The sequence below is a fragment of the Pipistrellus hanaki genome, assembly GCF_964339955.1.
Source record: "Pipistrellus hanaki genome assembly, chromosome: X".
NCBI lineage: Eukaryota > Metazoa > Chordata > Mammalia > Chiroptera > Vespertilionidae > Pipistrellus > Pipistrellus hanaki.
This window is the reverse complement of record NC_140524.1, coordinates 73001006-73025829: the sequence shown is the minus strand read 5'-3', so window position 1 is coordinate 73025829 and position 24824 is coordinate 73001006. Positions and strand designations below refer to the sequence as shown.

At 37.5% G+C, this 24824-nt stretch overlaps 1 long non-coding RNA gene across 1 annotated transcript; it reads left to right on the top strand.

Moving 5' to 3' along the window:
• Positions 1–247: 247 nt before the first annotated feature.
• Positions 248–23354, top strand: LOC311615071. The gene is made up of 5 exons (XR_014793730.1): positions 248–6856; positions 8344–8432; positions 15170–15378; positions 15846–15959; positions 16899–23354. It is a non-coding gene; the product is annotated as an uncharacterized lncRNA (long non-coding RNA).
• Positions 23355–24824: the final 1470 nt, after the last annotated feature.

The following is a 24824-nucleotide window of genomic DNA, read 5'->3' as shown; positions in this document are numbered from 1 at the left end:
TGGGGCAGGAAATGTGCTTAAAATGCCACTACTGCCCTTACCTTACTCTGCAACCTGCCCATCCTCACTTGGCCTTAAAAGAGGGTACTTGGTGTAGTAAATGCTTCAATGCAGCTACTTTGCTTATGTCACTCTAGAACCCAAATATACTCATTTTGCATTAAAACGGGGTCCTTGGGGCAGTTAATGTGCTTAAATGCCACTAGTGCCTCTTAGTGTGGAACCCACTCATTCTCACCTAGCACTAAAACAGTCCTGGGGCAGTTAATGTGCTTAAATGCCACTAGTGTCACTATGGAACCTATATTTGTTTTGATTTTGATTTAAAACAGAGACCTTGGGGCACTTAATGTGCTTCAATGGCACTAACATCCCTATGTCACTATAGAACCCACCCATCCTCACTTTGCATTAAAACGGGGTCCTTGGGGCAGTTAATGTGCATAAATGCCAGTACTGTTCTTATGTCACTATAGAACCCAGACTCACTTTGATTTTGATTTAAAACACAGTCCTTGGGGCACTTAATGTGCCTCAATGCCACTACTGCTCTTAAGTTAAGGTGGAATCCACCCATCCTAAAATTACATTAAAGCAGAGGGTCTTCAGGCCAGTTAATGTGTTCAAGTTATGCCATTACTACTTTTTAGTGTGGAACCCACCCATCGTACTTTGCATTAAAACACTCCCTGGGGCAGGAAATGTGCTTACGTGCCACTACTGTCCTTATCTTACTTTGCAACCCACCCATCCTCACTTTGAATTAAAACAGAGGGTTACTTGGGCAGTTAATGCGCTTAAGTGCAACCACTGTGCTATGTCACTGTAGGACCCATATATCTTCACTTTGCATTGAAACAGGGGGTCCTTGGAGCAGTTAATGTCATAAATTGTACTGCTGTCCTTATGTTACTATACAACCTATTATCATATTGATTTTGATTTAAAACCGAGTCCTTTGGGCAGTTAATGTGCCTAAGTGCCACTACTGTTTTTATGTCATTATAGAACTCATGCTCATTTTGATTTTGATTTAAAAGAGTTCTTGGGGCAGTTAATATACTTAAATGCCACTACTGTCCTTATCTTACTTTGCAACCCGCCCATCCTCACTTGGCCTTAAAAGAGGGTACTTGATGCAGTTAATGCTTCAATGTAGCCACTGTGCTTATGTCACTCTAGAACCTAAATATACTCATTTTGCATTAAAACGGGGTCCTTGGGGCAGTTAATGTGCTTAAATGCCACTAGTGCCTCTTAGTGTGGAACCCACTCATTCTCACTTTGCACTAAAACAGTCCTGGGGCAGTTAATGTGCATAAATGCCACTAGTGTCCCTATATCATTATGGAACTCATATTTGCTTTGATTTTGATTTAAAACAGAGACCTTGGGGCAGTTAATATGCTTCAATGCCACTAATGTTCCCATGTCACTATAGAACCCACCCATCCTCACTGTGCATTAAAACGGGGTTCTTGGGGCAGTTAATGTGCTTCAATGGCACTAACGTCCCCATGTCACTATAGAACCCATACTCAACTTTGAGTTTGATTAAAAACAGAGTGCTTGGGACACTTAATGTTAAGGTGGAACCCACTCATCCTAACTGCAGTAAAGCAGAGGGTCTTTGGGGCAGTTGGGTGCTTAAATGCCACTATAGAACCCATCTGTCTTCACTTTGTATTAAAACTGAAGGACTTTGTGACTGTTACTCTGGTCACTTGTTTCCTCCCATCCCTCTGCATTGCCTGGGAGCAGATATGTTATTGAAATGTGCTTATTTGCATGGTGTGGCACCTTCTTTTTGTCTCTTTCCATTTCCCCCCACTCCCTTTGCAGTATAGCAGAGGGTACTTGGGCCTGTTAATGGGCTTAATTATAGGATCCCATGCACTCCCAGGCAGTTTACATTTACTAGACATATATTTGGTTCTGTGAAATTGCCTAATTGCAGCAGTGGTCCCTTTTGTCTATGTTCCCATCTACCTCCTAGCTCTTTTACAATGCCTGGATGGGCATTTGGCACTGTCAGTGTGCTCAATTGAAGTTGTGGTCCCTTCTGTAATTCCAGGATCACATCCTGCCTTTTCCCTTTTCGTTACCTAGGAGCGTTTTTTTGGAACTGTTAAAAGTAGTCACTTGGAGCTACAGTTCCTTCTGTTAATCTAAGATCCCATCCTCCCTCTCCCCCATCTCACTTGGCATTACAACAGCGGATATTTGGGACTGTTAATGTGCTTAAAAGCAGCTATAGTCCCTTTCCGGAGTCTGGGATCCATCCAGGCCCTTGAATATCTTTTGCATTACCATAGAAAGTACTTGGGCCTGCAATTGTGGTCCCTTTTGTTAGTTAGAAACATAATGACTTTTCACTTTCTTAACATCTGGAAGTCATTGTAGATAAAGTTCTAATTGTAGCTGTAGTCCCTTTTGTCAATCTAATCCCTTTTCTCCTACCTCATATGCATTACAACATAGGGTTCTTGGAACTGTGAAGGTGTGTCACATCTATTAAATTTTACAAAAGAGGATCTGAACACCAAAACTCCTCCTTTTGCACCATTAATGTGGGATATTGCTTTTATCCTCTCTCCTCTGCAGTAGATACAGGCCTCACTCATTTTACTTACATTTAGTAGTGGATGCCCTTTACTAAGGACTTTTGTACTAATATAGTTAAAAGTGAGTCATAAGTAGTTGACCACAATTATATCTTTTATGAAAGATCCATGTACCCTCTTCAGTTTACAATAAGGTGCATTAATTAACCTGTTACTATTTTTTTTCTGGGATTGTTTATGTGCAGAATTCCAGTATTTATGGTCACTCCCTTTAAACTAATATCCCACTGTTTCTATATTATAACAGGGGATGCTAGAGACTGAAAGTTATTCTCTTGGGACTTTTAATGTCCATGTTCTTTCCCGATAAGCTAATATCCTGATTTCTTAGTATTGTAGCTGGGGTACTAGCCACCTAAAGTCTTCTCGATAATAAAAGTGGAAAATTGTAGTTGTGTCTCATCCTCACCATATTTCCTTTGCACCAGGGAAGCTGACCAATTATGACTGCTTCTCTTGTACAGTTTAAATGTGCATAATTACAGTAATCCATGCTCCCTTATGTTAAATAGGATCCCATTTCCTTGCCCCAAGATTCACTCTCCTGGACTGTTAATGTGCATAATTACATTTGCTCCTGTACCTGTACACCAGGTCAGGCCTCTCCCCCATCATATTTATATTCTAGCAGGAGGTGCCTACTACTAAAGACCTCACTGATGCAGTTAATGTACACAACTTTTATCTTGTACACACTCTCAGTAGTCCATAATTGTGCATTTTCAATCTCTTGCACTTGTGGAAGCAGAGGTTAACTGATCTAAAAGCCCTCTCTTAGGGGACTGTGGATATGTTTAATTAGTTGTCCATAATCCTTCGAATTAACTTGGGTTCTGACTCTTCATACCCTCTTTGCGTGGGGTAATGTCCACTTAAGCCCCTTTCTTGAACTATTAATATGTATAATAATTATATTAAAATCCTTTCTCTTTTTACTACCTTTGAAGTACCACTGGCATTCTGACTCTGAAGGACCCACTTCTTAGCCTATTAATGTGATTGTGGTTGTCTGGGTACCTCTGTACTACACAACACCTCCTTTCCCTATTCCCTTTCAGCATTGAGTGCCCTCTCCACAAGGCTGTTAACACCTGGACAGTCAAGGTGTGAAATTATAGTTGATTACAGCCTTACACTTGGGACATTAATGTGTGTAATTGCACATGGCTCATCCCATTTTAATAAGATCCTATATCCTCTCAGATCCCTATTACAGTATAGCAAGGATACTGATCACATGAAAAGGTCTCTTTTCATGGCTTATTGTACATAATTGCATTTACACTAGATAAGGACACCCCTCTTCTTATTCCCTTAGCCTTTTAGCAAGGAGTGCCCACTACTTTAAGATTTTTTATATTGGTTCAAGGTACAAGGTTTTAATTAGCTACATCATATCCTTTGGACATTAATGTACATAATTTCAACTTGGTTCATCCTAGCCTATTGCCCTCTGTTGGCAGTATACCATAGTTGCTGAACCCTAAGTCCCCTTTTCTTGGCCTGTTAATGTGTATGATTCCATTTTTCTGGGTTCTTGTTCACTAGACAAGGACAATGAAACACCACATACCCCCAACTCCCTCTGCCTTCTAGTAGGTAGTACTGACTATCAAGACCTTTACATTTGGACAGTTAATGTGCAGAATTGCTGTTTTCCATAGCCCTATCACTTCCAGGACTGTATTGTATCTCCTTTGCACTACTGCAGGGGATACTGTTTTTTCTCCAAGGCCCCTACTAGTGGATTGGTACTATACATATTGAAATTGTCTGTTATCTTCATCAGTAGACACCCCGTGGTGCCCCCCTCCCCCCTTCCCTTTGCAGTACAGCAGAGTGCTGATCAACCAAAGCCCTCATTTGGACTGTTAATATCTGCAGTTACATTTTCTCCTGTTCTCCGCACTAGATAAGCACATCACCTACTTCCTTAACATTTTCATCAGACAGTGCCCACTACTCAAAAGATTTGTTCACTTGAAAGTTTCATGTGCACCAATGTAAGTTTGAAAGTAAGTCTTATATCAGAATGGCTGTACCCCCCTTGCATTAGAGCAAGGAGATGCTATTCAATGGGTCCCTCTCCCCTTTATACTTTAATGTACATAATTGCAATTGTCTTTGCTTCTGTAGGAGTAGGATTGCATCTCCTCATTCCCCCTTTGTATTAGGGGCATATTAACTATGAATGAGCTCTTCTATTGAGATTATTAATGTGCATAATTAATTGTATTTGTCCGTGGGCCTATGCAGTAGGAAAGGTGCTGTGCTCTATGCCCGTACCACTGCCTTTGAATTACTGCTGAAGAGCGCCATGACCTCAGCTCTTCTGATTAGATGGGATTCCATACTTTCTTTGTATACATCATGAATGCCCTCTTCTGTTAGAATAGGATGCCATTCTATTATACCCCCTTTACATTACTGCAGCGGCTGCTGACCACAAAAACCTCTGCAAATAGACACAATGGCAAATTAGCAACGGTTTTGTCCTCCCTGATCTTATTAGGCAAGTACTCCCAGCCCCAATTTCTCATGGCATTATAAAGTGTAAACATTTCAGTATGCCCTTCAAATAACAACCCATATTCCCACTCCTTTTGCAATGCTCTAGGGCATACATTTTCCAAGTAGTCATGGTCCTACCCTTATCTCCCCTCTCCTTACCTCATGCTTGTCCTTGGACCCTTCCGTGGACCATTCATAATCACAATTTCAAGGCCGCCAAGTATCCAGCCTTTAGATAGCAATGTGGTCTCTCATCCTTCCTGCCCCAGCCCTGCTTTACCCCGCCCTTTTGCATTGCTGGTGGGGAATGTTGATTGGGCAAGGCCCTTTCACTTGGATTTAAATGTTAACAATCCCAGATGTCATTGGTTTACCCAGTTTATATTGCTGTGGTGCTTCAGTTGCACTTTACTTAGCCCTGCCCCTCTGACATGGACCCCTCCATTTCTCTTTTTGCATTGCTTTTAAGTAATGATGACTACCCTAAAGCCCTTCTGTGTTTTTACTTAACACAGTACTGATTGTCCCATTTTTCAACCCATCAACTCAAGACCTCCCTACCACTTTGATGTTGTATTTGTGCAGTGTTGATTACCAAAAGCAGGCCTGAACTAGGTGGATGGACCTTCACTCATTTTCTAGTATTTGTTAATAATCCGAATTCCAATTGTTGTCCTATTCTTGGGACAGGAGTTATCTCTGCCCACCTGTGTTACTGCTTTACTGGGCAAAGTGGTCAAGGCAAGGCAAGCCCAAGGAGCTGGATTGCCACCCTTTACATTCTGGATTTTCAATATATACTATATAAGTATCAGTTGGGAGTTGTCTCGCCAGGAAGGAACATTAGCACTATCTCTGCATTTTTCCTTCCAAAGCAGGTTGCCTGGCTGAGAATTTCTCCTCTTTGTATATTGCTATTCTACAGAGTCAATTGCCAGGATACAACCAAAATTTATGGCTAATTTTTATTAAGAAAGACAACTGAATTCCAAGGTGGAATTGATAAACTGGGCATTAAAATTTTGAAGTTAAAAACCCATTTATACCGTGTACCTGATGACCAGTGTCTCTCATTTTACTAAGGGTGGTGAGTCTGTGGATAGACCACTGTGACTCTTGTTATACCAAAGGAGTTCTAGAATGGAACTCAAGACCAACATTTTTGGGCTCTACCACCATTCTAAAACCATGCTGTTTGGGTTTTACCACCATTCACTTTTAGAAAAACTACCTAAATTTCCTAACCCTTAAATTTCTTCATCTGGAACACCAACCAGCCCCTACTTATTTCAAGAAGATAACTGTAAAAGGATGAAATTAGACAACATATATTGAGGTGCTTTTGAAAACCACAGATCACCTTATTTGATTAATCTATTATATACTGAGGACTTAAAAATGATGGGACCTGTTTCCCTGTTTTATATCAAAAGAATAGTAAGCTAGCCATTCTTCTGTATATAAACTTGTTTGACAGTGACCTGCCTGGTAAAAATGATCAGCCTAGCCTCTAGTGTACAGGTTTTGATGGCAGAGAAGTATTTAATAAGGAACTACTGAAGCAAATAACTAGTCATTACAATAGCAGTTCTTTGTAATCACTGCAAAAGAATACTATTCCTTTGAGAAGGATGTCAAAAGGTCAGCCCAGGTCAGGGTGCAGTTTGTACTTCTAGCTCCTTGGACAGCTGTAAGAAGAGTCTCTGGCTCTTTAGAATTCTGTAAGTACTATTTTGTAGTTACTAAGTAATCTTTCCCCTGTTCTGTTTTCTCTTAGATGCTACCCAGAGGTTTCCTGTTAAGTTTCTTTTCCAATTCTCACCTCATCTGCAAATATAATCTCACCATATGAGTTAACCAACAGAATTATAAGAATTAATATTGTCCTTTGTAATAATATGAACAATAAAGATTGATTTAAAAAAATTAAAAAAAAAAAGAATTAATATTGTGTACCTGGTCCTATGCTAGGTTACGCTTAAGTGAGGGTTAGAAATGATATAGTCTTATATATAATCTCATGCCCTAGATGGCTGTATTGTTGAGCTAATATAAACACACTTGAAATAATTTTAGGAAATGATAATCAAGTGCTGTCTTGTATGAATTATGTTAAACTTTTATAAAGGGAACCCACCAGGGTTTGAAGTTGACAGGGTAAATTTAAAGAAGGAGTTGAGTTTATTTTTTTCTCTTTGGTTCAGAATATGATTAATATTGCAGCCATCTGGGTAGTCGAATTGATTTATTTAGTGCCATTTGGATTTTACTTCCTTTGTAGGCATGGAAATAGATTAAAGAGATAAGGCCTAGTCAGTGTGTTTAGCTACATGCCATATTGTTGGTTGTTAAATCTCATAGGTTTGAGCTTTTCAAGGTTCTGGGATTGAGGATATAAATCTGATATATTGTCTTTTTGTATCTTTTTATTCTATCTCTGTCCCTGGACAGATGAGAGCTGATGCCTTTTTAGTTTGAGATTTATGGAACCTGTTTGGCAAGAGGGCAATAGAGAAGCATAATTTTTATAAAAAAAACATGATCTTGCCTACTTTATGATCAAATGAATATACCTTCTTCCCCTTTGCCTTTTTTCAATAGGTAGCTTGGTAAGCAAAAAAGCTTAGCTTCCCTGATATAAAACAAACATAAAAGTGCAGTTGAAAAATATTAACATCAACTTTGAAACATTTTTTGTTCAGATCAATATATCCTAGCAAGAGCAAGCAGAATCATAATGTGCTAGGCTTCTCTTACTGCCCATTTTAATTCATATCCATATTTCCTCACAGCTAAATGTCTAAAGACATTATTTGTCTGATTGACTGGGAATAATATATAAATATTCCTGAGCCTTTTTGAAAGCATGGTATGTGCCAATTATTTCTCAAACTGAAGTTCCACAGGAACAAAATTCTTTGAGATCATAAAGAACATGTGTTTTGAGGAACACTGACTTAAGAAAGTTATTTGAAATGTAAACATGTTTCCCTAGTTCAATATATCTTGTGAAAGATATATATATAATGTTTTATATTATTTATGTAGCTGGGTATCCATGAGGATATGTCCACAAAACTCCAGGGTTATTATCACCCCAATATGAGAAACACTGGTCTATACTTATGAAATCTTTTATTGCTACTAATCAAATGATCATTTGGTATTAATATATAACTATAACTATTTATTGGAATTTGTTTTAAAGGGATGAATTCTGAGCCAGTTCTGAAGCACTACTTAGGAATGATGGTCAATTGTAGGTGGATTGAAGCCTGCACTAGAAAACATCTAAAGGTAAATTTTGAAGTTGTCTTTTAATTCATTGCTTGAAATAAAATCTCTAGTAGCTGTACAAACAGGTACTCTGGCCCTATCCAGTTTGGCTCAGTGGATAAAACATTAGCCCTTGGACTGAGAGGGAGGGTCTCAGGTTTGATTCTGCTCAAAGGCATGTACCTTGGCTCCAGGCTTAATCCCTGGCCTCGGTCGGGGGCCTGAGGGAGGCAACCAATCTATGTGTCTCCCACATTGATGTTTCTCTTTCTCTGTCCCTCCTTCTCCCTGTAAAATATCCTTGAGTGAGGATTAACAAAAAAAGAGATACTCTGGAAATGTGGGCATCTTCAAAATTGAGATAACTTGTGTTAACTTAACAGATATTGTTGAGTTATTGGGACAGGTACTGGAATAATAACAATACCAAAGGCATGTTTTATGTCAAGGAATTTTCTCTCATGGAGGATGCAGAAATGAACAAATCATTATAATGTTGGGCAATTTGGTGAGTACCATAATTTGGGAAATTCTGTGGGACAGAGGAAGAAGATTGGGTGGAAATTCTGAGTCAAGTGATTGTGTCCTTAGGGTGTACGTTGGTCAGTAGTCTCAGGGGAAAGTAGGCCTGTGAGCTGAAGCCTTACAGGCACCACCCTTAATTACTCCTTCAAGTGCATTTTAATGAAGAGCATGCTCTCTTAGATGGAGTGGATTGCTGTTTTACATGAGTTTGGGGCCAGAAGAAGTGAGATGTTGGCAATAGTATGAAAAGGTTGTGAACTGGGAATAAGAACAGCTAGTCTTTGGTTCTGGCTCTAACCTTGGATCAAATCACCATCCATGTCAACCATCATCTCTAGGGACTACTGATAAATTAAGACAGGGACTTGAGTTGAATACCTGAAATGACATTTTGTCATTTGGAAAATTTTCAAAGGGTTAAAAAAGCACTTAAACTTTTTTTGGGCATTTCTCTAAATAGTTATTCTGATTTCTTTTCTGACTTTCCTCCTTATAGAACCTTAATATATAGGATTGGGGGAAGATTCCTGACTCTACTTTTTGCATCTTTTTACATATCCCCCTTTAGCTTTTCCACCTATTGTTCTGTAACTAATTTCTCTAACTAGTTCAGACCTGCCATGATTAAACATAATTTCTTTTTTAGAGTAACTGGGCCCTGGTTATCCAATGTATATCTAGGTGGGAGTTTGTGACTTGAAGCAAATAATTTTTTAAAATATATTTTTATTGATTTTAGAGAGGAAGAGAGAGGAAGGGAAAGAGATAGGAACATCAATTATGAGAGAGAATAATTGATTTGCTGCCTTCTGCATGGCCCCCACCAGGGATCGAGCCCACAACCCGAAGGGGGAATTGAACCGTGACCTCCTGGTTCATAGGTTGATGCTTAAACACTGAGCCACAATGGCCAGGCTAAGATACTGTTATTTATGAAACCATTCTGCAAAAAAGTTTACTAGCTTAAAGAGAATAGAACTATTGTCTGAATTGAGCTGTTTCCCCAAATCTTATACTCTTGGATGTCAAGGAGTACTGACATGTATGGTTACACAGAGCTGATGCCTTCCTCTGCCTCAACTCTTCAAACTGAATTTGAAGAAAATGATTTTTCCCACTACTGTATTTTTTTTACTACAGAGGAGTAGCACTTAACACTGTTTTCTTTTAAAATCCAACTCAAGTTTGATATCAACTATTTGAGACTTAACTCTCCTGCTGAATTAACAAATTAAACTTTAGTGGCCATGCATACTTATATATCATTGTACTGTTGCCATTGAGTTAGCTATATTTTTGTTGGTTTTACTTGATTGCTCTTCTTTGACCTCTAAATTAGAGCACTGAGACACTGGGATGTTAGCTTCCTCGTGCATCCTGTACAAATAATTTCAATAAAGAACTCTTTACTGTTTTCATGCCTACATTGAAAATGAGCTTTTGATTTGTTCATGTTAGGATGAAAAATTGAAGGAAATTTAAATTTGACCAGTGCCAGATTTCTTAGATGATATATTTTGTTTGACTAGTTTGTCCAGAAATATTAAAGGCTAGGCAGCAAACCCAAGTAATACCCTCATTACATAACCTATGTAATCAAAATGCCTATGCAGATACTTTCAAAATAGGGATATGGCTGGGAGGTCAGTGCACATTACTGAGTTTCATAAAATATCTAGGTTACTTTATCCACAGCTTTTAAAACTTTTGGCATACTGTTTTTTTATGCTGTTTGTTAGTATGATTGTTATTGTGGAGTGTTGGTGTGCAATTATTCTGTGGTCTATATATCATTAAAGTTTTCTAGCCTTGAGGAAAACCAAGATGGCAGCATAGGTAAACACCTAAATAGCTGCCTCACACAACAATATCAAAACTACAACTAAAATACAAAACGGACATCATCCAGAACCACAGGAAAGCTGGCTGAATGGAAATTCTACAACTAGAGGAAAGCACATTGAGATGCAGAGGAGCTGCAAAAGGCTCCATCTTTAACCACATGGGTGGCCATATTGTGTGAGGGCATGGGGGTCAACTTGCATATTAGCTCTTTATACTATAGGAATATAAGCTATTATAAAGAGGTCCTTTATACCCCACACCCTATTTTCCCTATTATTAATATCTTACATATGGTATGTTTGTCATAATTAGTAAGCCAATATTAAAACATTATTATTAGGGAAAATTCATACTTTTTTTTTCACAATTACTCAGTTTAGTACTCTTTTTATGTTCCAGGATTCCATCAGAATTCCACATTGCATCTATTAGTTATGTCTTCCTTGGACTCCTTGGTTATGACAGTTTCTGTCTCAGACTTTCCTTGTTTTTGATGACCTCATGTCTGAGGAATAATGATCAAGTATTCAGCAAAGTATCCTATTGAGATTAATGTTCTTATGACTAGACTGGGTTTATGAATTTGGGGGAAGAAGAACATAGACATAGACTACCATGCTTATTTCTTAAGTATTTATACTATCGAATCTCTGAGACACAACATCACTATTGATGTTGATTATGATCTCTTAGATTCTACAATTACTATTTTTATTAAACTCGTAAGAAAAATTATATGTACACTTTAAGTTAATGGAAAGAATTTTTAAGCTAAAGGGTATGAGCAAAATAGTAAAAAAAAATTTTTACTTAGATCTATAATAAGACTATAGAACAGCAAGTGTACAGAATAGTAGTGAATAAATTACTATTAAAATGTAGAAATAGTACTACTATTAAGGTGTTGCCTCTTTGCAGAATAGGATGTCTCTACTGTCACATGGTTTGATAATGTACTTAACCAAACAGCTTTTTTCAATCTGCTACAAAATTTTGTTATTATAGCACATTTCCACACTTTTTGTCTTATTTGGCAAAAAACACACACATATTTATATATTGTTTTCCTCTGTTTTTTCGCTCCAGGCAACAAAACTAGTATCATTTGCCATCAATCTGGCAATGCTGTCCTTCATTATGAGGCAGTCATCTGACCTGGACTATCATTATAGTGAAATATAAACATGGTAAAAATTTTGTAGGAAGCTCTTATAGCCCTGAGAATCTGTGCCCAGATCCCAGAGTGAAAATACCTTTGAGTAGAGAGAAGACGTGGGTTTAATTATCACCCCACCACCCACTAGTTATATAACACTGTATAACATTTACTGGTCTCCCAATTTCTTTATACATAGAATGAAAATACTGAATTACATCAGTTGGGGAGGGGGGGGAGAGGGGAGAAGGGTAGAGGAGGGGATGGGCACAACTATAATTCTTCCTAACTGTGACAATTCTGTGATTTGTCTAGTGTTGGAGAATTTGAACCAGCTCTTGTTGACTTTTGGTTTTCATGTCTAAAGTACCTTGACATTTTGTTGGGCTATGGGATGTGGATCAAGAGTCTAAAAATTCTTGCCAATGAATATTGAACCATAATGAAATGTATTATTCTGATGCAAAATGTAATTACTTTCTTTTGCCTTAGATTCCCTTTAAGGGAAAGGAAATGATCCTTGTATATGTCATTGCTATAATTATATAAGAACACTGCAGGGCTTTGATGCTAAAGCAGCCATACTCAGTAAATATGGTCTATGGTAGCTCAGAAGATCTAGGGAGACCAGAAAAGTTGTTTCCTTTTAGGTATCTTAACTAGACATTATAGATGGATTTGAGCATGAATCCATTTAAAAGTTTGTTGAGGAAAATTGTTTTCACATGAGTGTCTTTAACCATTATTGATGGGGTTTCAGGAGGAGCACAGTAAATATGTATAATATATAACTGGACACCCACTATGCAAAATACTTTCAAGATTGCAAACCTGGCTTATACCTACCCTGGTGAGCTCCTATCCTATAGTAAAGACAGCTAACTAAATATTAAAAATAGTCAAGGCAATTGTACCTTGAGGCAGTAGTAGCAATTTCTCTGTTACATTACATCTTGAAGTATTTACAGCAAGAGCATGACCTTTAAGCCCCAAATTTAGTCACCCTTAAGGTGAGTATTGTTTTGACCCATATTTTCATTTAGTCTTTTTTTTTACACTTGTCTAACCTTCAGTGATACTGCCAGTGCTTGCCATTAACAGGACCTTAGGGAGACTGTACAGGCTAGACATCAGAGACAGGACCCATCTATATCTAATGATTCAGGTTCATATTTCCTAGGTTTTTTTTTTATGTGTTGAGACTTTTCAACCATTTTGGTATCCTATCCTACTGAGCCCTGGTTGTGTTTTTTCCCCCCAAGGACATTCTGGGTATGTGAGACATGAGGCCTACAAAAAACTCTAAGGAGCTCCATATTCATTATATCTTTCCTTTTGAGAATCTGAACAAACTCCAATTAATTTAAGGATGGCTTGCAGACTATCTGAAGAAAAAGGTAGTTTGGGGAGTTTGTTGTGGTTATCCTGTCTTTGACTTTAAGGACTTTAACTTCCTGCAAGAGCTCCTTTTTGAAACAGAATAGAAGCCAGTTTCAAATCTTACACCCCCACACACATTTTGAATTTACAGAATGAATTTGAGCCTATCCTTCAGAAGTAGGCTCAAGTGAGGTCTATAACAGCAAGCATACTTGGTCCCCATTTTAGAAATAAAGAATAGAGATGCAAAACAATAAATTGCTTCCTTTGAAATCTCATAGCCACTTAGGAGAGAGAGAACAAACCTTTGCCTTCTGATGAACAGGCCTCAAAAATTATTTCTACTTTCCTTTGGCAGACTGGTTCTAAGTGCTAAGGATTTGTTAATAAGTAGTACCAATAGGACATCAATGATGAGAATCATGTGATTGGTGGCCTCCTGCATGCCCCCTACTGGGGATTGAGCCCACAACTTGGGCATATATTCTGATCAGGAATCTAATCATGATCTCTTGGTTGATAGGTTGATGCTCAACCACGGAGCCAAATCAGCACAACTGAGATTTTATATCACTGTAATCATTATTGGTTTCTCTGAATATTCTGGGACTCTGGTCATGTTCCTTCTATGTAAGCGGTTCAAGAAATGTCCCACGTAGATTGACTAGAAAACAGTTGTTTCCATTGGCAGTGTCTCCAGCATCTAACTAACATGAATTAAAAGAGGAATCCTGTGTGACCAGCATGGCTCAATGGTTGAGTGTCGAGATTTATATTGATTTCAGAGAGGTGGGGGGAGAGAGAGAGAGAGAGAGAGAGAGAGAGAGAGAGAGAGAGAGAGAGAGAGAGAGAGAGAGAGAGAGAGAAACATCAATGATGAAAGAAAATCATTGATCGGTTGCCTCCTGCACACCCCCTACTGGGGATTGAGCCCACAACCGGCATGAGCCCTTGACTGGAATCGAACCCGGGACCCTTCATTTTGCAGGCTGATGCTCTATCCACTGAGCCATACTGGCTAGGGATAAAAATATATTTTAAAAGAGAAGAATCCTACAAAACTAGGTGAGAGAGACACTTTGTGGTAAATTGTTCAGTTATTAAAAGAGTGCTTTATAAAAGAAGCCTGAGACAATATGAAGAAGAGTTCTTATAGAACTCAGGATCAAACAATATTGGAGCTTTTCTAAGTAGCTTGATAACTCTTTTGGTTGGGAAAGCTTTATCTGTTTCTTCTATTTTCAACCCTTTGATTTAAAAAAATATATATTTTATTGATTTTTTACAGAGAGGAAGGAAGATAGAGAGTTTGAAACATCAATGAGAGAGTAACATAAATCAGCTGCCTCCTGCACACCACCTACTGGGAATGTGCTTGCAACCAAGGTACATGCCCTTGACTGGAATCGAACCTGGGAACTTTCAGTCCGCAGGCCAAAGCTCTATCCGCTGAGCCAAACCAGTTTCGGCAACCCCTTGATTTTTTGACCCTTGACTTTTTTATGGTGAGAACACTAGAACATTAATAATCCACAATATAGAAGACTGCTCACTAGTAGAGACTGGAGAGTAAAGTACAGTATAAGAATTTTGGTAATAATTCACCTCTAAATTTCTCTTTGTGATGAGGTTAAATTCAAGGGAAAAGCTGGAATGAGTAGTAAAAGCATTTGCTTTTCTCTAGTCTGGTAGCTAGAATATAGGACTCTCCACAGTTCTTAATTTCCACCCCTCAATCCACATGGAAAAAAAGGTTAGACATTACTTAATCTAATTATTAATTGCTCTTTGAGACAGACTTTCCTAGCATACTGCATTTCAGTAATTTATTTTTCTTTTATATCTTCTCCAGATCTTCCTCAGAAGAATAGGCTTGTGGCTTTACAGTGTCAGTGACCTATTCCCTTTGACGATCCCTAGGTGGAGATGGGGCATGAGGATCCTCCAGGGGAATAGCTCACTACCACTGGGCAACAACCCTAGGCCAGGAGGTTTTACCAAGAATATTTCCTGGGTCCAGATAGGGAGGTGAAGTCTCAAGACATCCTCCACACATCAGAGGTGGGTAAGCTGTTCAAGCACAATTAAGATACTGTCTTTAATTTTTCAGTATACATTGCATTTAGATTTCCACTGAAATTATTTTGATCATTATGAACTGTGTCTGCTTTGTTAAAAACAGCTTCCTAACTCACCTGGGAAGCAACTGTGTGGGTGATGGGTGAAAATGGTCTCGTGGCAGAGGCTGATTAGGTGGCTGCAGGTTGGGAGATGGTCCAAGTGTAGTAAGCCCTGACTATAAAAGACAAGATATTTTCCTGTTTATGCCATAGTTGCCAATTCTGTGAGGAAATTGTATTAGTTTTACCTCTAAGGATCTAAACTCTGTAGCGATAGTTTCTATAACTCATAATTTGAATCTTCCCATAACTCCAGTGAGTACTCAGTTAATACTTCTTTATGGCACACATACAGTTTCCTTTGTTGTTTTTCCCCTTTTTTGTAACTCCTGATTATTCCCTTTATAGTATCTACCAAATTGTTCATCCTTCTGAAAAGCAATCCAGAGAACAAGAAATCTGAACACACCAAAGGAAGATCAACATGCCTGGCACTCTAGCATTTTAGAATAGCAGAATAAAGTAAGTTGGTGTAATTATGTGGGGGCCTCTTTGGAGCTAATAGCTGTTTGTCGGATGTTTTTGTGCAATGGGCTATGGTGGTTTTTGTGCAGGAGGGGCCTGAATGTGAGATGGGAGAATGACCAGTAACAAACAAAGGCATACCTCGGAGATATTACAATTTGGTTTCAGACAACCACAATACAGCAGTAAAATGAGTTGTAAGCTTTTTGCTGGTAGAGGATGTTGTAAAAAATGCAACATCTGTGAAGCACTATAAAGCCAAGTGCAATAAAATGAGGTAAGTTATGCTTGTATTGCCAACTGGGTTCAACGAAGCAAATTAATGATTGATTAATCTATACCAGTTGTGTTAAGAGTAGTCTCACCTTATCTGTTCTTTATTTTTTGCTGCATAAATACTTTGCCACTCTTAGAGGCCTAAATATATAGAAACTTAAAACAACGTTTTTGTTTTGTTGCTGAAAGGGTGGCTCTTTTTCTTATATCCTCTTGTGAGAGAATATATCTGCAGTAGTGTTAGAGGAAAAGTCAGTGTTATAATTGTGATGGGTGGGAAAATCAAGTTAGTTTTCTAAAGGGGTGGTGAAAGATGAAGAAAGAAAAATAAGGGCATTGTCTAGGACCTCTCTAATGGTCCTTAATAATAATATTCGCTCACCTGTGGTATCTCATTTGGCTCTTGGAATTTCTTATAAGCAGTTGTAGTAGAATATTAAAGAGGCACAATCTGTGTTTAAATCCTCTGCCAGTCATGTTACTATAATTGTTGATAGTGATATAAGTAGTATTTGTACTAATCATAACTTATTGTAGTTATTAATGTTCTTTTTGGTTTTCGTTTGTTCTCTTTGTGATGTTTCTCATGGCTGTTGTGCCCCTCACTATATTTTGTCTCTTCTACTTCTAATGCCTTGCCTTATCTCTTTCACTCATAAGTGTGTATTTCCTCGCTTATCTATTTCTTCCTTGAATGTCTTTGGTCTTTGTTCTCTCAAGTGTCTTACTCAATTCTATGATCATCTTGCTTATTTCTTCTGTGTATCTTTGTCTCGTTTTCCTTTTTGTTCTTAAGAGTTGTTTGTGCCTTGTCTTAGATGTCTCTCATTTTTTCATTTTGTTATTGTCTTTGTTCTCCTAGCTCTTGCTTTTCTTTCACTGTTCTTCCCATTGTCTCTGAGTCATGCTGAATGCTTTTTGCTCATTTCTTGTCTTATCCACCTCTTTCCCCCCCCTTGATTGTTCATCATTCTCTCCTATTTTGTGAACTCTTGATTGTTCGTCATTCTCTCCTATTTTGTTAATTTGGCATTACCTCTTTCTGGTTCTGGCCTCCTTTCTGCTGTTTCTACTCTTCATCTTGGATTTCTCTCTTCTGTATGTCTTTTCTGCCTCTCTTGGGCCATATTTGTTTCCTGCTCTATGTGTTTCTTTGTTCTTTGTGTCTTTCCATTTCACCTTTCTTCTCTCTGTTCTCTTGTTCTTTTGCTTTTTCCATCTACCCACCTTTGGGTATTTCAGCCTCTTCATGAGTCTGTGTATCCTGCAATCCTCTCTCCATGCATATTTTTTGTATATGTCTCTGTGTGTGCTTCCATGTGTGCATGTTTGTGGCAAAGGGGCTTTGTATATGTCTCTGTGTGTGCATCCATGTGTGCATGTTTGTGGCATAGGTGCAGAGTGTCTGCTATCAAAATAAGCATCGCAGAGCTGTTCCTTATGCCAGGCTGTCCTGTGAGATAATTCAAAACTAGTAGAAGGCCCAAGGATCCAAAGACCTAAGATGTGCAGAAGGTGGAAGGCTCATAATGGATATAATTCCCAACACAGAAGACAGAATTGAGACCTGTAGACTAAAGTATAAAGCCTGTGTCCCAAGATAGATGGAAACCTCAGCCATCTGGTCGAACTGAGTTGGATGGAAGTTCTCATGTCTTAAGTTAGACAAAAGGCTGAAGACCCAAGATGAAAGAACAAAGCCTGTGAGTGGGGATACATGGAAAGCCTGAGACCTGAGTCACAAGACCTGAGATAAAAAAAAGCTTAGCTTGAACACAGAAGACCCAAGGATAGGAGGTATCGCACCCTCATAAAGACCCAGGAGTCAAGCCTCTCTATGTGGACTTGAAGACCCAAGAGAGACAGATATCTTAAGACTATGGGACCCTAAACCTCAGCTCTAATCTGCTATCCTCCCTACACTTGGACATTTTCAGTTCTTCCTTTCCAGTTTTTATACCTCCATTTATGCCCACTAATTTTGTGATATCCTTTTTGATGTTGTTATTACCTTAAAGAGATATCTTGAGATTGGCAATATTATGCCTGGACCATTGTAAGGTTGTTTTTAATTATAGTTTTGAGTCATTTATTAAGTTTTAGGCATTTTTTTAAACTTCTTTCTTTCTTTCTTTTTTTCATCTCCACTCTGTTTGAAAGACATATTAGTGAATTGTATTTCAGTCCTCCCTTTTCCTCAGAAGCTCTAGTCTGATGAGAAGAGGAAAATGTTAGGCCATGTAGAAAAAATGTGAAGAGATGCTCCAGGCCAATATGAATATTTAGATAGAAAATATACAGATGTTCCGGCCTGCTGAAAAGTACCAGCCAGTAACATATGATTTCTTTGAGCTTAGATGAACAAGATTCCTGGAATTTGGGATTCCTAGTGATAGTTAGTAAAAAGAATGAGTAATTCTGGAACAGAGTGATACCCCAAGGAGACAGCCTGAACTCCCTGCTCATAGTAGTGGCCTAATAATTTGATAGACTGAACCAACCCTGCCCTAAGCTTTAATATCAACCTCTGGGCTTAAAGGTGACAGAATTTGGAAGCAGTTAGGTTTAAATTTTTCTTGATTTTCTCCCCCTTATCATGAGGAAAAAGAATTTGAATAATTGAGATATATATGAAAATAAGGTGTTTTTATTAATAGTGTATTGCCAGCTATGTACACTGACAGTTTTGAAGGATTTTGTACATCAGGGATCATCACACTCTTTCTGTAAAGGGTGAAATGGTAAATATTTTAGTCTTTGCAGGCCTATGGTAAATATTTTAGTCTTTGCAGGCCTACATTTGCTTCTTCTCCCCACCCCCAATCCTTTAACAAGGAAAAGTATTCTTATCTCATTAGCCAAGTGAATTTGTTCTGTGGGCCATAGTTACCACTGATGTAAATGCTGAATAATATTAATTTCCTTGTGTGAGTCTGTCCCTGTTATAGGCACTAAGGACTCAATGATTATTTATCATCACATCCAAGTGACCTAAATAAAAATATGTGAATATGCTTTTAAACCATGAAAGTGTTTAAAGACTTATAAGTTTCAAAGCTGGTAAATATTGATTACATATCAACAGTATGTAATACTATGCAGATATTAGAAATTAAGTTATTGATCAATGAAAGTTTCATATATTTATAGTTATCGTGTTTCTGCTGCTTTGATGATTTTGAGTAAATACAGTATTTTTAAGTAGCAGAAAAGAAAACACATAGAAACGGCTTTTAAACTGTAAAATATACAGCAAACACAAGGGATTAAGCTGTTTTGATGACTTACAATGGGCCATATAACATGCTAGACACTATGGATAACAGAAAAAAACAATATAGAAGTAAAATTTTCAGATAAGAAATACATTTTAAAGTGGTTTGTAAACTAAAGCACTAAATATCAATGGGCTAAATGTTATGAATGAATGAATGAATATTAACTGCCTTTTATATGCCAACTATTTTGGGTTCTGTGAAATCTAAGGTAATACTCCCCAAGTAATAAGAGGGAGGTTTTTATTATAAGGAAATTAAATAATGCTTATTTTAACCAATCAGATAAGACTTTACTGATAATATCAGGTTATATTACCTGATAACAGGAAAATGTAATGAATGACATTGAGCTTTCTAAACTTTAAAGTGCTGTATAAATATGACATTAGGCATTTTCTCTGTGAATAAAACTTTTCGTGAGATAAACATTGTCTATAAAATTCACCCACTATGAAAGAGGTAGTATAAATAGTTATACAAACTTGAGGTTTTGAATAGTTGTTAAATGAAAGAATATCAGTTGCCTACTATGTGAACTCACTGTTACAGGCACTAAAGAGATACACACATTTATAATTTTATTGTGCCTACAGTTTAGAATAAGGCAATACATGTTAGTATTTTGTGAACTCTAAAGCACCATATAAATGTCACTATTGATTTTTCTCACTTGGTGCAAAGTATAATAAAAATTTGAAGTATTGACTATTGAATACTCTGAATATAATATGTAAAAGATTAAGTTTATAATGAATGCAAGACTGGATAATAATTGTCTACTATGTTCCAGTCTTTTTGCTAGGCATCGAGGACCTAAAACATCTTTATTCTGTCCTTGATAGCTGAACATAATATATGAAATCAATTTATAAATCTTGAACTGCCATACATATATAAGCAATATCTGTTGTATGAATATTGATTATTTATTCTCATCCCCAGAGATAACAACTAGTGATGCAAAAATTTATCACCCTTATTATTGAACCTGTAACAGAGATCTATGTGTAAATTTAGAAATCCTAGTGTTCTATATGGATATAAGGAATAAACTGTTGGCTTAATGAATGATGAATGATTATTTTTTATGAGGCTTAAAACTACACATGCCCTAATATATAAATATGATTTCATCCTTATGGGATGCTAATAGAGGGAAATAATGTAATAAGTATTAGCTCCAGACGAAAAAGTGCTTAACTACTGCTAGGCTTATTTAATGATAAAAACATCAGGAAAATAGAACTGTGCAAAGCAGTATGCTAAATGCTGAGCTACATGGAAAAATACAGTCCAGATCAGAAAGCTACTTGCTCCCTTGTCTAACTGAAGAGATGGATTTTTTCTTTTTTTTAAAGCAAGGTGTTATTGTTCTCCATCAGTTTTTTAAATGCTAAAGATGGAGGTGAATGAGATCCATCTTGGCCTGTCTTAAAGACATTTAAGAAGTAAAAATAAATGGCTCAGCAGTGCTTTTAGATTTCATTTGATAAGCATAGTATATTTTATGTGCAATAAATTATTCTAGGTCCTGAGCATAAGAGCAGTGAAATGGGCCTAGTCTAAAGGTCTTTAGATTGAACACAGATCATAGCTGCAGATCTGAAAACATCTTTGATTTTTTAGTAAATATTTAAGTGCCTGTTTTCTGGGAAGTACTATGCTCATTTAATGAGGTAGGTATAGCTCAGAAATCCCATTGACTTGCCTTGGAGATTAAAAAAAAAAAAAAAGGCAAAAAAAAAAGTCATGGTTCTTTTAATTTAATATGATATTACCCCTAGTTCTGGATAGTCTCAACTTCACATGCTCAGTGACCTAAATCAAAGACTTTAAAAAAGGCTCAGGATTTCTCCTTTAATTCATTAAGTTTCTGCTTCTATTATAGTTTAAGACAAGAAACTAAGATGAAAAAACTGGTTTTAAAAATATTTGCTCATTGGCCTAGCTTAGAGTCAGGAAGCCACTTGAGCAATAAACATGATTTTTTCTGTAAACATTTATTCACTTTGAATAAAGTGCCATCCTTACCTGTGAGGAGAGTTAAGAGATTCCAAAGACTAAAATGCACTTTCATTTCACTAGCTTATGGTTGAAACACCAAGAACAAATTTTATTACTGAAGGTGTTTCATTGAGTAGCTGTGATATTAAGACACTGAGAAGGAATGATTAAATAGGTCACCTTCTCTTTGACATGCTTTGTAGAGTGGGAATGAGAGACCTTATTTATTTTATTCATACAAACATTGAAGAAGATGATGCTAAAAGAAATAGATCTGGTACAAAAGGCATTTTATCTTGGAGATGCAATAAAAAAACAAGGCATGGGATAAAACAAATAAGTATCTATTTTAAGGCATTGTGCTAATTTCTAGACAGAAAACAAAGTTCTTGTCTAAAAGACACTTGTTTTTAGAAAATATTAAAAAAAATAAAAGACACTTGTTTTTAACTAGCTTGGAGACTAGAATATAAAAGGTTACTTTGCATTCGCTTTTTTTCATTTATTCATTCATTCTACAGGTATATTTGAGTGCCTATTTTATATAAAGTAATTTGTTAGATTCTCACTTGGCCCAAGAGATGAAAAATGTATGTTTTTTCAGAAAAATTAAAAAAAAAACAACTTTGCTTTTGGGTTGTTTTCTTGTTAAGGGTTGATTTAAGACCCTGAGTAACATTGTGTGGTTTAATTCTTTCTCCATATTTCTTCTATTACTCTGGCCACTACAATAAGCAGGGTTTTCCACTGAAATAGCTCCTTAAGTTCCAGAAACCCTCTTTAGACATTTCCTTTTTTACTAGTTCATGAAAAACGATTGGCTACTCTTGGATAGAAGGAGGGATGACAACTAATTCCCAAACCCCGTGTCCATGGTACCAGCCTTGGAGAACCATTCATATTCAAGCCACAATTGGTTTTGAAACATTTAACCGTTTTATCTATTTTCAGTTCTTTATCCTTTACATTCTGACAAATATACATTGCCTAATGGATCTGAGGAACAATCCTCAGATAGTACATATCAAGATTGGAGATGGAGACATGATTTCTCTTTAACAACAGATTTTGACTTAACCTTTAAAAATCGCCTCTCAGTATCAAAACCTGGTCATGAAAGGACTTATGTATGGTGGAATATGGTCAGTGAATGAAAGTGGCTTAACAATTTACCATGCTTAAATTTTAAGAGTAATAAAAATGAGAAATAATTGGCAAAAATTGGAAGGAAAAATAACAAACAAAAAATTAAAAACTCAAACCTTAAAGTCCAGGCCCCACAGGGGTTTGACCTTTTCTATTTTTAAATCACTCACAGAGGGTGGGATAGGAGGAAGAGTGAAAGAAAAGGTCAAACTTGTTTCTAAGGGCAGCCTGCCTATTTTTGGATTGGTCTTTAAGTTTTTGAGAAACACTCTTGGCTGAATGATGATATTATCAACTAAATCTTGGGTTAGATAATGTGATTTATCAATTTGACCTCCATCATAAAGTAGTGTTAAATCTAATAGCAAAGTTCACTGTAAAGGAAGAGAACTTTATAGTTTACTGTAATTTATAATACTTTAAAACAATATATACTTGAGTTCACATGGCAAGCCATCAATAACATGCATAAATGGAGAAGAAAATAAATGTGGAGGTAGCACATTTGAGGATTTGGGATGATATTTCTTATTTTTGCTTTGTACAGTTTAATTTTGCCATCAGGTACATCTGTAATGTTTGGCTGTTCATATGTAGTATCAGCTGGACTAAGTTATTTACCGATAACTGAGACAAATTTGGGTATTTTTTTCTAATGTAAAATAAAAGCTAATATTTTGAAAACTTATTTTGGTGTGAGAACTTCTGCCTCGTCTCTTCACATGTTATTCCCCCCTCCCCCTTTACTAATTTGGGTGATTAATAAATTATTTGTGGTCTTATAACCAGACAAACAGTAGGTCCATGCTGCCTGTCTACTCAAGCCACTGAAGCAGAGACAGGGTTGGATCATATATGAGTGTTTATTCCCAAACTGCTGGCACCAGCAGTATCAGAGCAGCAGGTCAGCCACAAATCCACTTTGCAGCTCACCATAAGTCGGCAGCTTATATAGGAAAAGCACAAAGGAAAAGTAGGCAAAAGGACTAGGGTTCTTCAAAGGGCTTAGTGGTGTGCAAGGGCTGGGGTTACATGGGAAAATAGCCAAAGGGAGTGCCAGATGGGCAGTTAACAGGTAAGCAGGTTTGCAAAGGCCTGCAGGTATGGAGAGAGAGCTGGGGATTTTCAAAAGGCTTGCACTCTGGTTTCTGTAACAAATCTTTGTTAATCTTTCCATAATAGGCAGCACCAAGTGGAGGTGGGGTGGAGTGGGGGAGGGGGAGGGAGAAGGAGAAGTGTTTCCCTCAACTGCCCTCCCCTATAGGCCTGGTCCCCTGCAACTGCCTGGTTCTCCCCCAACTCTCCTCCCCTGCAGGCCTGTTAGCCACCAACTGCCCTCCCCTATTGGCCCAGTCACCCCTAACTGCCCTCCCTTGCCAGTCTGGTTGCCCCTAACTGCCTGCCCCTGCCTGCCTGGGTTCCCCCCCAACAGTCCTTCCTTGAAGGCCTTGTCACTCCCAACTGCCCTCCCCTGCTGGCTTGGTTACCCACAACTACCCACCCCTGCTGGCCATCTTGTGGTGGCCATCTTGTGTGTTGGAGTGATGGTCAATTTGCATATTACCTCTTTATTATATAGGCTATCTTAAATAGAAATCGTAAATTTTAGGTGACAAGTAAGTACTTAACATTTCATATATATATATATATATATATATATATATATATATATATATATATATATTTCCCCCCCCCCCCCTGGAATCTTATGGTCCAGCATTAATTAGCCCCACAAGGCAAAGAAGCTGAGCCACTTAACTGCCATCAGGCTTGCTTGCAATAATATATGTTCTCTTGGGTGAATTCCTCAAGTTCTTGAGGCCCACAGTGATGTCTTAAGGTTCTTTCCTTGCCAGCTTTCAGAAAAGTAACCTTCCTTCATTCCCTGGAAAGATTGCTATGAACCATGTGACCAGGCAAGGTACTAGGCTTTCTCCAAGGTGCTCTCATTGCCTTTATTTCTTAAAACCTTCTGGTGACAACCAGAGTCCAGGCATTTTACATATGACATTCTAAAGTCCTTAGTTAATATAACCATAATTGGAAACTGGTCTTATTGAATTCATGCTAAGAAATGTATTGCCATGACTCATTAAGAATTGCCAAATTCTGTGAAGGGATCAGATGGGGAGAAAAATATAATTAGCCAAGTTGCTTT